This window comes from Macrotis lagotis, chromosome 6 (genome assembly GCF_037893015.1).
Source record: "Macrotis lagotis isolate mMagLag1 chromosome 6, bilby.v1.9.chrom.fasta, whole genome shotgun sequence".
NCBI classification, from domain to species: Eukaryota; Metazoa; Chordata; class Mammalia; order Peramelemorphia; family Peramelidae; genus Macrotis; species Macrotis lagotis.
In genome coordinates this window covers 86,789,668-86,804,947 of record NC_133663.1, presented here as the reverse complement: position 1 = coordinate 86,804,947, position 15,280 = coordinate 86,789,668, and the positions used below count along the sequence as shown (strand labels likewise).

The 15,280-nt window shown below is 34.0% G+C and overlaps 1 protein-coding gene across 1 annotated transcript in view; it reads left to right on the top strand.

Moving 5' to 3' along the window:
- Positions 1-15,280, top strand: part of CD28 (CD28 molecule) — a 70,785-nt gene that overhangs the window by 26,699 nt on the left and 28,806 nt on the right. The window lies entirely within an intron of this gene.

Genomic DNA, 15,280 nt, shown 5'->3' with positions numbered 1-15,280 from the left:
GTTGACTTAAAGGCTTTTATTTTTGCTTTGATACTTTAATGGCCCTGTGGGAGTCCTTACCCAGCATTAATTCACCTGATACAGAGCAGTCTGTGAGTTCTATGAGGTTATATAGTTTGATGCCAAAAGGTTAAGATCAACAGTGAAAAATGCAGTCAATAAACTGTTTTGTCTAAATAATATGTATAATTTGATTTATATTTTAACCATTTAAATACATTCAATTTTTATATTGAATTGAGAGAACTAGTCAGATATTTTTGTTATTTTATAGACACTACCTAAGAAATTGCATTTATTTATACCATAGCACATTATAAAACCACTAAAAATGTGTTTCCTGTTTAAAAGAGTAAATTTTAAAAGCGCTCATTGTTAATGATTATGGAACTAATCACCATTTTTAATTATTTATTTTGAATTAAGAATTATTATAGGAGTGAATTTATTATCTGACTTCAATTTCTATGAAAATCATTTTATACTAAGAAAAAAATCTCTAGTACCTCACTCTTGATCCACTCACTTGTATACTAATAATAAACTTTCCTTTTTAGTATTTCTAGTTGGTTTTAAGAGCATAGAACTATTATAATCATGAAGCTGTAATTGAGATTAATCATGCTGGAATTTTTTTGTTGTATATATAGATCACATTACTTTTTTATGAGATATAGATAGATGGGGAGGAATGAGTTTATGATTTCACTGGGGTAGGTTCCTCCTAGTGTTGAAACTCGTTCTACTCACACAGATAAGTAACAGATCTGAAAAAGTGGAATAACTTACCAATGGCTACAGAATTAGTGGAGTCAGATAGTACTTGAATATGAGTCTTAATAACCCTAAGGCTGGTCCTCTATCTACTATGACTTGTCTCTTGTAGACATGATTATTCCTTCTTAATGTGACTTGTGAAATGAGCAAAAGTGATAAAAAAGAACACATGAAGACATTGGATTACTAAAAAGGGTTTTGTTTTGTTTTTAACATCGCTTAAAAAATTACATTTTAGGGCTATCATTTTTATTGTACCTGAATAATCATTTTATTGTACCTGAATAAAATAAAGTTACTGATTTGATTGAAGAAAAACATCAAGTTGATAGAAAAATTAAATAATCCATTTTAGTCTTCCTTAAGACATAAAAAAAAATCCAAGAAAATTTAGCTGGCAATGTTTATGCCCGGGGTTACCATTCTTCTTAGAAAAGGATATGGCAACCTTGGACCAGTACCTATATGTGTGTCTGGATTTTAGAAAAATATATTCAATATTCTCTCCATTTCCCAACTTTTAAAACGCTACATGCTTTTTGTTTGGAGAATTTGTTTTGTTCTTGACATCAAACATAGCAGAAATAAGTGAATAAGTTCTTTTAGAGAACCATTTCTTTGGCTTGGTATACCAGATACATGCTCCTCCCCTTTTATTAGAAAAAGTGGATGACTAATTAATTTGAAGTCTGTGATCTCATTGATGGGAGGGAGGGCTCAGTCACACTCATTCAGGCAGTTAAACATTCCTGGCTTATCCTTATGGCTTACCTTAAGTGCTTCAAGGTAGATCTATCCTATATGTTGATAGCCTTCCTCTAGATCATGGCTGACTAACCTTTTAGCTTTTCTGGATCTCATAGCCTAGCAAAAACTTGTCAAGGGCCATATATAGAACTGAATGTTTTATTTGTGATTATGATGTAACCCATTTTGCCAATGGGTAATGGGTACCAAGAGTGGACAATGATATATATATATATATATATACATATATATATATATATATATGTATATATATATATACCTGCCTAGATTTTTAAATGTCTAAAGAATATTTATGCAAAACATGGCTTTTATTCTAGGAACAGAATAGTAGGATTTTAGTTTCTTTTCTTTCAATGTGACTGACCATTTGACTTCTACAACAAATGAATTTTCTATTATCCTTTACAGTTTATAAAACACTCTTCACAACCATGATCTTATTAGAGATATGGCTAATATAAGGAAACTGAGGTTTGGACCTGTTCAGATTCACATAGCCAATAAATAGCAGAGATAGGACTTGGCCCCGAGGCAAAATGTTTTTTTTTTTTAAATATCTTGCTTCTTTTCTAATGTGCCAGTTGACTATTAATCTTTTCATTAATTTTCATCTGGTACTTTGGTAAGCCATATAATGTGGTATTCTATGAATCTACTCCATTTTCTGTCTCAAATACTCTGCAGGATAGCTGTTCCTGGAGCTAGGGTAAATGCAATTGAATCCCTGCAGTATACTACATCAGAGGTTGGTGTGATGAAAATAAACACAAATGGCTAAATTGCTTATACTCTGTATGGCTTTAGATATTTCATAGGCCTTGATATTCCATAGCTTAGATCACATATATTTTCTAATTAGGTCTGCACGTGTACCATGGGAATTTATATATTTTCTTTTTCTCAGCTGAATGTTTAGCTATAAAGTGGTGGTGGTTATTTTTCTTCCTTCCTTCCGATAATAAATTTTTTCTACTTCATCATCCTCATCATCATTGTTATCATCTTGATCATCACCTGAGGTTCATGAGCTTACAGGAAAGTTGTGTTGATGACTTTTTTTTTAAAAATCTTTTTTTGGGAGCAATCAGGGCTACATAGCTTGCAACAGGGTCATACAACTAGTAAGTGTCTGAGAGAAGATTTGAATTTAGGTCCTCGTTGTTTTTGCTTACCTGGGGACTATTCATGATGGTAGAACAAACAGTTGAGTAGTAACTTCACCTGGAGATATTACTGCTTGCTTGAACAATATCTTCTAAGGTACAGATGCTATCAGTAACTACAGTGTAGGGGTAGATTCAGACATAATTGGTTCAGTATGCAAGGTTAGCACAGTTACGGGAATTGAATTTCCTTTATGAGCCACTGCCTAACTATGATGTAGATTCCCTTGTATAATTCTGCATGAGTAATGTTTTCCTTTGGTTTAGAAGGTAAAAGAATGTGTTTTTTTCATTGTTGTGTCATATCTGACAACCTGATTAAGTGAAGGAACTGAATTGTAACTGAATTCGACATGGGATGGACCATTTATTTAATTGTTGCTAGTGAGGGACAATTCAGTTCCAGCATTTCTAATCTTAGACCAGGAGGAGATAAAATGCCTGTGGGTCTGTTCTGAGTGCCTGACCACATAATATAAGAGGAAAGAGTGGTAGCAGAGAAAGCTACTGTTTCTCCAAAGATTCCAGTCACCCTTTATTTTGGTTACTCTCCAAAGTTAGAAAATGATCGATGAAGGACAAATAGGATCCTCTGGTTTCCAACGCTTCTTCACCTCACTGTTGACTTAATTGTAGAACTTCCTTTCAAGGTTCTGGGCTTGGTTCTTGTGTTCCTTTGGATCACAGATTAAGAATTAGAAGGGATTGTGAAGGGTATAGCACCAAGTTCATTGCTATCAAGGAAATTCCTCCGTGGTTTTCTCTTTTATTGGAACAAAGAGAAAATGAAAACAAAGAAGGAAAAGAAGGAAGAAGAAAAGTTTATTGGGGGAAGGGGAAAATGAAGAGAAGGAAGAAGAAAAATGAGGAGGAAGAGAAAAAGAAGTGGGGAGAAGGAAAAAAATGAAAGCTAACCTTTTCTAGAAGTATTTATTTTAGGACCAAAGAATCGTAGAGTTTCAAGTATGGAAAGGACTCTAGTGATCATCTAGTATGACTTCCTAATTTTATTTTATTGTTTTGCCATCACTTTTTATCACTGTCATTTTTACATTTCAGAAATTTTCTGATATATTCTGCCCTCGCCTCCTTCTCTACCTCTGACAAAGAAAAAAAGTTCAGCATAAGCAACCAAACCTGAAAAATGCATGTTGCATTCCTTACTTGTAGCCTATGCAACAAAGGTCACTCATGGAAATTTATCTGGGATTAGTTTTTTCAGTATTGTTTTCATTTACATTGTTGTAGTCATAATATTAATTTTCTGAGTTCTATTTTTGTTACTCTGAATCACTTCATGCAAGTCTTCTATGATTATCTGAATTCCTAATTTTTGTCAATTTAATGATTCAATTACATTCCATTACATTTTTCTTAGTCATTCCTCAATGGTTGGCAACCATTTTATTTCCAGTTATTGGTTACTATGACAGTTTTTACTATGCATATTTTATTATATATAGAACTTTTATTTCTGTCATTGACCTCTTTGGGGTAATATGTACAGTAGTATAACCCCATGATTCTAGTAATAAGGAAGTGATTTCAATATTTTCCTGATGATGCCAAAAATGTTAAGGTTGTAATGATTTCCTGTAATCCTTTCCTGTCCAATGATATCTCATTTTTCCTCCTTCTACAAAATCCTTCTACTCTAGGCAAGCCAGTCTCCTTTGATCTTGATATTCTATAGTTTAGATCACATATATTTTTTTCCAGTCTCTTATATTCATCTTTTCTAGCATTGACCATTATGTGTCATTCCCTCTATCCTCATTTCTGCTTATGCAAATCTTATATATCCTTCAAGGCTCAGTAGAGAGCAAGGTTTCTTAGCATGTTTTTATGTCACAGATCCCTGTGGTAGTTTGATGAAGACTATGGAATCTTCTCAGATTTAAATGCATAAAATTGTATACATAGGAATATGAAGAGAGCCATTTATATTGAAATACAGCTGTTAGATAAAACAAAGACATTTATGAAACTCAGATTAAAAAGTCATGGCATATAGACTGGGAAAATCATTAGGGGTTCTTCAATACAACCTACTATAATACAATACCTGCTACTAGATTCTGGAGAAGCAACCATTTAGCCTCTGCTTGAAGACCTCCAACATTAGACAGGCCATTCTATGTGTGAATAGTTCTAATTGTCAGAATTTATCATCATCATCATCATCATCATCATCATCATCATCATCACATTGAGCCAAATTCTATCTTTCTGAATCTTTCACTCATGGCTCTAAATTTTGCCATTTGGGTCATACAAAAATGGTCATCATGTGACAACTTTAAATATTTGAGGATAATTATGTTACTCTTAAGTATGACCTGGAGAACTTTTCCAGGTAAGCCATTCCTATTTCCTTCAATTGTTCCTTCTGTGATTTGGTTTCCACATCTCCTAATCATCTTATTTTTTCATTTCTAGACCCCTTACACTTTGTCACTACAATCATTACAACCTTCTTAATGCATAGCATTCAGAAATCAAAACAATTTTCCAGATATGGAAAAATCCAGCAGGACTCCTTTATTTTGGGTGCCATGTTCTTTTTATTCATCTTTTGATAATGCTTTTTTTGGATGCCATGTCATATTATTGACTCAAATTGAATTTATAGTCTGCTAAAAAGTCCTCCCTCCAACATTTTTTTAAAAAAACACAAACAGTATTTGGTTACCTCTCTTCCATACTGTACTCAAAAAGTTGACTTTTTGCAAACACAAGTGTAGGAATTTACACTTAGAGTTGAAAAGTTTATTAGATTTGGTTTATTCTTTTAGCCTGTTGAAAGTTTTTTGGATTCTGGTTCTTTTATCTAATATATTAACTTTATGTCATCAGCAAACTTGTTAAACATTCTATCAATTCCTTCAAACACTGTAAAAAATGGTTAAAACATTGAATATAATGTGAATGACTACCAAACCTCTAAGTAGTATTCCCTTAAAGAGTTCTGTCTTTCTTGACATTAATCTAATAATTACTAGTGTTTAGTTATGTTCATTCAACTGATTCTGAACCCCACTTATCATCCTGCAAACATTTCTCCATTTCTTTCCAGCTCAGCAGGAATGATACAACAAATATTTATCAAGTACCTAGTTTAAGAGGTCCTGTTCTATGCTCTGGGGTTATAAAGACAAATAGTTTCTAGCTCCAGGGAGCTTACATTCTACTGGTGAGTAAAACACATACACAAATAAATAGATGAAAGGTAATTTGAGAAAGAAGAGAGTGCTAGCAACAGAAGGGGCCAAAAAAGAAAGTTAGGTGGCTTGGAATCAGGAAGACCCATGTTCAAGCCCAACGTCATATATTTAATAACTGTGTGATCCTGGGTAAGAACCTTAATCTCTCTGTACCTTGGGTTCCTTATCTATAAAATGACTTCCATGGTAATTTTCAGCTCTAAATCTATAATCCTATGGAAGTCTCAATATGATTATTTCCACATGGTAATATCCATCATGGCAAACAATGTCAAAAGCTTTACAAAATACAGGCTTACAATGTCTAGGACATTTCCCTTACTTACCATCTTTGCAATATTGTAAAAAAGGAAATAGGTTGGTCTGGAAACTTGTTTTTGATAAACTCTTGTTATCTCTTAATGACCACTCTCTTCCTTTCTAAATCTTCTGTTAAAACCATTTCTCTTTTCTCTGAACTAATGAATTTATTTACACAATTTTTTTATTTTAATTGTTGACATGACCTCAAAAAATTGTATTTTTGTTCAATAAAGTATTCATTGCCTATGACTACTTAGCATAGCTAGATAATACAGTGGATAAAGTGCTGAACTTAGAGTCAGAAAGATCTGAGTTCAAATTTAGCAATAGCCGTGTGACTTTGGGCAAATCACTTAATCTCTGTTTGCCTGTTTGCTCATCTATAAAATGGAAAAAATAGTACCCATCTCCCAAGGCTAGTGTGAAGATCAAATGAGAACAAAACTCTTAGCACTATAGTAAGCACTATATACATATTACTTATTATTATATACAATAATTATTATTCACTCAACATTTTGCTACAAGAAATAGAAAACATAATAATAATAACACTCTATATAAATTTCCTTATTTGAGATCCACAATAGCCTTGTGATGTGCTGATAGTTTTACTATCCCATTGGATAGATGAGAAAACTGAGACTTAGGGAGGCTGAGTGGTTTGTTCACCCATAGAGACACAGCTATCAAAGCCTAGGACTAAATCCAGGACCTAATTGAGTCTGGCATTCTATTTGCAATGTCATATTGTCTCAAAGTGATAGTTGCTTTCCTCAAAGATCTTACAATTTCATTGCTAATAATAAGGCATATATTGAGTTAACAACTGAAATGTTTTCAAACTTGAATGATCTGCCATTTTATTCTTAAGCTTAATTTGCTGATGAGGAACCTAGGCAAATGAGGTTAGCCACTTGCCCAGTGTTGCAAGGCTAGTGAGTGAGACCAGATTTGAATGCAGAAAGAGTTCAGTCTGGGGACTTTATTCATTGCACTATCTAGCTGCTAGAAGACCATTAAAAGTTACATGATTGCAAATCAAAGTCCATGGCTCTGCCTTAGCAGTTTAAAGAGAGATGAACATGAATCAGGGTGTTCTGGCCTGAATGTGCTCCACTGAATCTTGACATAGGATTTAAGTAGTCATCAAGGAGGGATGTCTAGAAACAGTATGAGCATAAGAATGAAAGGGAGAATGAGGCCAATATCCTTTTGCCATAGGGAGGAGTCAATCTGGTAGGAGTAGAAAATGGAATGGTGAGTTTATGTTGGTGAGTTTTTGGACATGATTGGTTATTTATAGAACACTGACTTTAAAGTCAGACTTTAATCTGTAATCAATGGGAACCCACTGAAAGTTTTTGAACATGGATGTGACACATTGGTCCTTCAGGAAGATTAATTATGGCAATGTAGTATAGAATGGACTCATATTGGATACAGGGATACTACTTAGTCAACACTATAGAAATCCAGATGTGAAATAGTAGTAAGAATATTGTACTTTAAGATTCATAAAGTACTTTCTTTATAATAATCCTGTGTAGTATTTAGTTCAATTATTATTTTCTTTAATTTATAAATGAGGAAAGTTAAGTTGAAAAAAATTAAGTGCTTTGTCATAGATACAGGAAGTATGGGAGCTGAGACTCAAACCCTTTTTATTCCTGTGTGCATTTTAGCCCTAATCATCTAGAGGCAGCAATAGTAGAAGGAGTGAAGTTGATTAGGACTAAGATGGCTGACATGGGAATGAAAAGGGATGAATTAAAGAGCTATTGCAAAGGTAGATATAATAGGAATTGAGGGGGAAGGATAAGGAGGGATCACAAATGTCTTCAGGGTTTTCAGAAGATAAAATTATAGAGGGACAGGTTGGAGGAACAATTGATGAGCTTGCTAAGGAGATATAGTGTTTGAAGGGATGAAAAGACATCCTATTGGAAATGTTGACAGATGGATATCTAGGCCTAAAGGTCTGAACCAATTGTAGATTTGGAAGTCATTGGTAGAAGGAATTGCAGAAGTCATGGATTACATTAAAAATGTGAGAGAATGTGAGAGGTAAGCTAAGTCTGAAGACTGAACATTGAAAAACAGCTATAATCCAGGGAGGAGCCAAGGAGGAGGAAACAGAAAAACAAGTGAGGGAAACAGAAAAGAAATGATGGAAAGGGAAGAGGATAATAATTACAGGGTATTATTACCAAAACCAAGAGAGAAAAGTTTCAAAAAGGAGAGAGTAGTCAGGGAGGGTACAGATGGAGGGGATTGACATTAGAGTAGGGAAAAGGTTCTTCCTCTGAGACTCATGAGAAGAAGAAAGGGAGAGTTGTAAAGACAAAGAGAGCTAAGGGAGCTTATTATGGTTGACCTGAGGGCAAGTATGTTGCATGAGAAAAAAAAATTCTGCTTTATGGTTAAGGAAACAGGTCACAACAGATCAATTTGCAGAACTTAATTACAGTAAATCAAAAGCCATGGGCATTAGATTCACAAAATATGCTTCATCAAAATGTACAGTAAAGCTTAGAAGTGCCTCTGTTGAATGAATTGTCATAATTTCTGTGTGTGTGTGTGTGTATGTGTGTGTGTGTATGTGTGTGTATGTATGTATGTATTCCTGTATGTGGCAGGATTTAGACCTGGGGAGTCTATTCTTTGGAGTATAAACTATAACAGAAATAGAATTTTTAGGAATAGAAGGTTTTTAAGGAACCCTTTAAAAGGAGTTCCTTGGAGTTTGATAGGTGCATTCTTTGGAGGCTATTTAATAGGATCATTTGATCATACTTCTGAATTTGGAGGGAAGTCCATCTAATGCCATGTCCTCATTTCACAGATGAGGAAACTGAGACCCAGGGAGGTTAAATGACATTCATGGTAGGAAGTATATTTGAACACATCAGTATAATTTCTGTCATATTTTTCTGCTTTATTTGCTTGTCTGGCCTAAGGGAAATTGCAGACCAGATAATTAAGAGAGTTGATTCACAGTTCACTTGGTTTTGATTTGTTTAACATTTTGAATGAAGTTAAATTTGGTCAGAATGCCAACACCATTGCATCATGTTATTATGTTTCAATAGTTTGAATAGTATAGATCTAAAGTAATGAGAATGGTGGGTATTTCACATTCAGATCATCAAAACATTAACTTTCCATTCTCCAATCTCTAATTCCACTCCAACTTTTTTTTGAGCTCCTTTTTTGCCCATTGAATATTCCTACCTAAATGTCTGACCAGGACCTCAAATTCTACCTGGATGCCTTCAAGCTCTAAAATTCTATGGGTCTATTTTCAAAACGGACTATTGCAAATCTGCTGTTCCTTCTAACTTCTTCCTTTTCTGTTGACATTCCTGCCATCCCTCCACTCATATGATCTTGGAATCTTTGTCACTTTACTCAATTTCCTCACTCATATTCACTCAGTCACAAAGAAAGCTCTATTGATTCTACCTCCTCAGTGTTTCAAAATATGACTACTTCCTTTCCATTCCTACTTTGACCATCCTAGATCAGGATATTATTACCTCATGACTGGCTTGTTGTAATACCTTCCTAAATAGTCTCCCTGCATGTAGCTATCTCATAACTACCTTCCATTCATTTTTGTACACTATTAGCAAATGAATCTTCCCAAAGTAACTCTTTGATCATGTTATTTTTCCTGTTTTTTTTAAAGGCTTCCTTGTCTTGTGACACCCTATTAAATACAGTCCAGAATGTTTTGCCTAGCATTTCAGTATCCTCTAAATTCTGTAGAATCTATAGGACCCCTACTTTCTCATTTTTTTGTCTTTATAATGTTTTCCCCTCCATTTGGAATGACTATTCCCCTATGATATTTACCTGAGCTTTAGCTGAGATATCATTGGACCTACCCAGCAAACATTAATTCAGGAGATTAAAGAAATTAATAACTATTCAAGTATCACTATATTGGAAGCTCTTTGAGAGCAGGGGTAATTTCATTTTTCTTTTTGAATCCTCCATAAAACCTTTCCTGATAGTCTGTCTAGGACAGATCCATTCTTCCTCTGAATTTCTAGGTTACTTGTAATGTTTTATACTGAAGTTATTCATGTGCACATCTTATCTCCCCTCTAGCTTGTGAATTTGTTGAAGACACAGACAGTCCCATTTATATTTTCACATCTCTCAGTAAATTTCCTTGCACATTATATGTTGTGGACTTGTTGAATGAATAAAAAAATTTAGGATAGATGTCAAGAAATAATTCTTTTCTTTAATTTGGAAGCTTGATGAAATTCAAAAAGTATTTATTAAGTATCTGATATGTCCTGGCCACTGTGCTAGGTCCTGAGGATACAAAAAGAAAAATGAAATGGTCCCTGTTCTCAGAGAGTGTCCAATCTTTTGAGGCTTGGATATTTATTAATTTCTTTAATCTCCTGAATTGATGTTTGCTGGGCAGGACTAATGAATACAATCCAATAAACATTTATGTATCAGGCATTGTGCTAAGTCCTTGGGATACAATAAATAAAAGAAAGTCAGACCTTACCCTCAAGAAAGGAGTCAATACATAAAAGGGGAGGGGTACCCAGCACCAGGGTTTTCTTGTTCCATGGGATTGAAACCAAGCAGATGCTAAGTGGAATGTGGAAACAATTCTTTTATTTCTTGAAATGTTTAACTTCTATGTTACTTATGATAATTTGGAAGAGGTATACCTTTTTTAAGTAAGAATAAGCATTACCCTATATGGGAGTATTTCTGTTTACTTGTGCCAGATATTTGGATGAGTCAAGACCAACACTTAGGCCAATATCCAAAAAGAGGTAACATCAGTTAACAAATTTACTCATGGAACATATGCTTATTTATCTATTGTCAACAACAATTTATTGCTTGAACTTATGCCTTTTAAAATTTATTATCATCATTATTAATTTATTATCAATTAATATATGCTTGAATAACATAAATAGATATTAATTCTATTAAATTTAATTTAGTTCAAGGCTGGAAGGCTTTTTAGGTTTCAATATACTTGGGAGGATAACATATATATATATATATATATATATACACTTTTTATTAATTTATATTTTAGGAGAAATTTTAATAGCTGAGAATAAGGGGTAATGGAACATAGAATAGACAGCTGGGGATGGAGGATGATGATGGAGGGGCGCCAGGGACAAAGACAAAATGTTTATTTTTGTTTTCCTGAGGCCCTTGCTCTTGGATTAAGTTGCAGTTGTCCTGCCTCACCAAACACTTTATCATAATTTTTGGTGCAAGTCTTCATTTAAAGTAGCAAGTAATTATCTTTTACAATAGAAATATTAAAAGGACACGAGTTAAGTTTATAATAATTCTAATGATATCAGACTTATTATGAGAAGAAGTTCAAATTTTGGTTCTGTTATTTATGACTGGGAGGCACTGAAACTCAACACATCCACAACAGAAGCGTCATCTCCCCAAAACCCATTCTACTGGAGGCACCCCAGTTCTTCCAATCGCCTGGTTTATAATTGCAGCTTATCTTCTATGCCTCATTTCCTCTTGTCCTATGTAACCAATTAGCCACATCTTACTGCTTCTGTTTTCTCAGTATTTCTTTGAGGCAGGAAAACAAACATAAAGGTAGGTAGATGGTGTAGTAAAAAGCAGGCTAGATCTGGAATCAGGAAGATCAATCTTTCTGAGTTCAAATCTGACCTCAGACATTTACCAGCTCTCTGACCGTGACTGAGTCTCTTATCCCTATTTGCCTCAGTTTCCTCATTTGAAATATGAACTAGAGAGGGAATGGGAAGCCATTCCAGTATTTTTTTTTCAAGAAAGCCCCAAGGTGGGGGAGATCACAAAAAATAAGATACAATTGAGCAACATTACAAACACAGATTCAACACTTGCTAAATAATGTGAATACAAAGACAAGCAAAAAAGGAAAATTCCCCCTGACTTCAAGAAGCTTACATTTTAGAGTGGGAAAACAGGAAACTAGAGGGAGCTGGAAAGAGAAGGAGGAAAGCACTGGGTGTTAAAGAAAGGAAGAACTTAGGGAAAGACTGCAATACTTGACATGTAGTAAGTCAAGGGAAGAGTAAGTGGGAATATCACTTTTTTTGTTTTGAATAGTAAGTATCTATTAATGTAGACTAAGATTATATTAGTTTTTTGGCTGCTATATCACAGTGTTGGTTCATTGACTTTGTAGCCCACTAAAACCTATATTTCATATAACTACAGATATATTTACATATATACACACATGCAGGTATGCATGCACATACAAACATACAGATCTATAGACAAATATAATGAGTTTTTGTCCCCAAATAAGAATTAAGCTATATTTGTTAACTTCCAGAGTTTACCCTAATAAGGAACAAATAATATTAGACTAACTTGTGTTAGCCCCTGGAAATTTGTCTTAACAATGGAAAATTAGTTAACATACATGTTTAATAGGTATTTTAAACTTTGCAACCAAATGTATAAGCATGGAGAGGGAGGGTCTGTCTTGGAATGGGGCTCTCAGAATAAGATCTTAGGACAATATTTATTTGGGAGTAGACAAAGGATCATAGGATTATTTTATATATCGATATATAGATATCTATATCTATACATATACACACATACATAAATACATAAATAAAGACACACACACATTGTAAAAATAAATGAGCACAATGACATGGAAGCTAAGCCAATCACTGGATCATGCATTTGAAACTGTAAGATTCCTTATAAACCATCTAGTCCCAGCTCCATATTTAGCAGATAAAGGTTAAGAGACCCATAGAGATTAAGTGACTTGCCCAAAGTCATACAGGTAGAAAACAGCAAAGCTAGAATTTTCACCCAGGTCCAATTCAAGTACTCTTTCCACTATGCCACAGCATCTCTTAATATTATTATTTGAAATTACATTAAGTGTAGCTGCATTTCTTTTTTCACGTCAGCCTTAGATAGTTGTATTTTCTCAATGACTTGACAAGTAAAAGGATAAACAATTATTATGGTGCCTCTGAACTTCCAGACTTTAATTACTTTGGTATCAACAGCTCACATTTATCATAGATTTAGAAATGGAAAAAGAACTTAAAAGTCATCTAATTCATCCCCTTTATTTACAGTTGAGAAAATTGAGGCCCAAAGTAGAAAAATTATTTGCCCAATGTCATATGAATTGGGCTTTGATGTTTACAAAGTGTTTTTCCAGCATCTGGTTTTATAATGTGCCCTCTCCTTCCTCAAATTATATTTCCTCATTAATGTATAATTATTGCATTTCACTTGTAGAATATAAATTTCATGAGCACATTTTTTTGTTTCATCTTTGTACTGCCAAAACAATGCTATTGAACATTGTTGGTGCCTTGAATTGAATGAGGGTCAGGTCAAGTCAAGTCAAAAAGCACTTACTATGTGCCCATGAATGTGTCAATAGTGGGAAAGGTGTTAACTGCTCAAATCTAGGATGGGAGAGATTTGTTTGGTCAACAATTCCATTTCCCCAAATGCCAAGGAAGCAAAAAGAAAAACGGTCCCTTCCCTTAAGAGCTTATATTTCAAATGGGGGGGGGATTGCTTAAATGGAGTCTGGAAGGATAAAAATAGGTTTAAGTCTATTTGAGCCTCAGTGTGTGTGTGTATATATATATATATATATATATAATATATATATATATATATATATATATATATATATATATATTATATTACACCTTTACAGCAGTTTGCAAATCAAGCCATGAAATATTTTATAAATGCTAGCTACTCTCCCTGCTATAATAATAACAACCACAATTATTATTACTATTGCCAAAGTATATAAGCAAGAAAGGAAAAATACATTGTATTGTATACTTAAGTTGCATCAAATGACAATCTAGAAGAGGAGTGATTTGAGTTGCAGGAATTTTGATAGCACCCTGCACAAAAAGGTCCTCAATTAATGGCTATTTTTGTTGTTGTTGCTATTGATGGTATAATGGGTTTTCAGACAAAATATTATTTTATATACATATAAAGTAAGTAAATCTGAAAAAATTTTCATCTTCAAGAATCCTCTAGCAGAATGTGAGAAAAGAAATTATCCAAAAGTATGTGTAATAAGAGGGAAGAGAGCAGGGTTACTTAATTATCTTGGGCCATCAGGCATCTCTCTCTCTCTCTCTCTCTTTCTCTCATCTATCAGTCTGTCTAACTATCCTTCCCTACCTCCCTCCCTGCCTCCCTTTCCCCTCTCTCTATATTATCTCTCTGTCTCTTTCTATTTGTCTGTCTGTCTGTCTATCTATCTATTCATCCCTCCATCCATCTATCTATATCTATAAATATATTAAATATTTTTTAGGACAAGTGTTTCTTGTAAAAAAAGACAATTCAAGGTAGATGACTTTAGGGAAACCAGATGAGTCTGGGTGGCAGTTCAGATTATGGGTGGTACACATTACTCTTCCTGGTCTCTAAAACTCAGAAGATGCCCAAGTGCTTTAATGGTGACTGCTAATGGATTCAGGGCAGAGCTTTACATAGAAGATTGGGCAAATCCTCATAATGCTGAACTCTAGAGCAAATGTCTGGATAAGACAAGTCACTTGTGCTTCCCTTGCTCAACCCCTAAAGACAAAGAGCATGAAATTCTTCCTCAAAGTTAATGGACAAAATGCCTGTTTGTTCTCTGGAATGACTGAGCCTCACACGAATGCTGAAAAGTATTGTTAAAGAGTATCATGGGAGAAAGGCATAAATGAACTGAGGAGATTACAATAATGTAATTAAGCTTTAACTGAGGTCAAGAGGAAGGAAGGTTTATGTCTATGATAGACTCTAATATTTTTATACCCATGTGTGAGCAACTTATGAGAAGAGAAAGCTTTTGTTTTCTTCTGTTTCTCATATAATATATTTAATTTTGAATAAAAGTAATTTTAATTTATAAAGTCAGAGAGAATTGATATCAGTATAAATGATCTGAACCTAATGTGTATTGATTCCTTTCTAAAGTCATATTAAATTTTCTTTCTGCATGCTTATTGAATTCTTCTT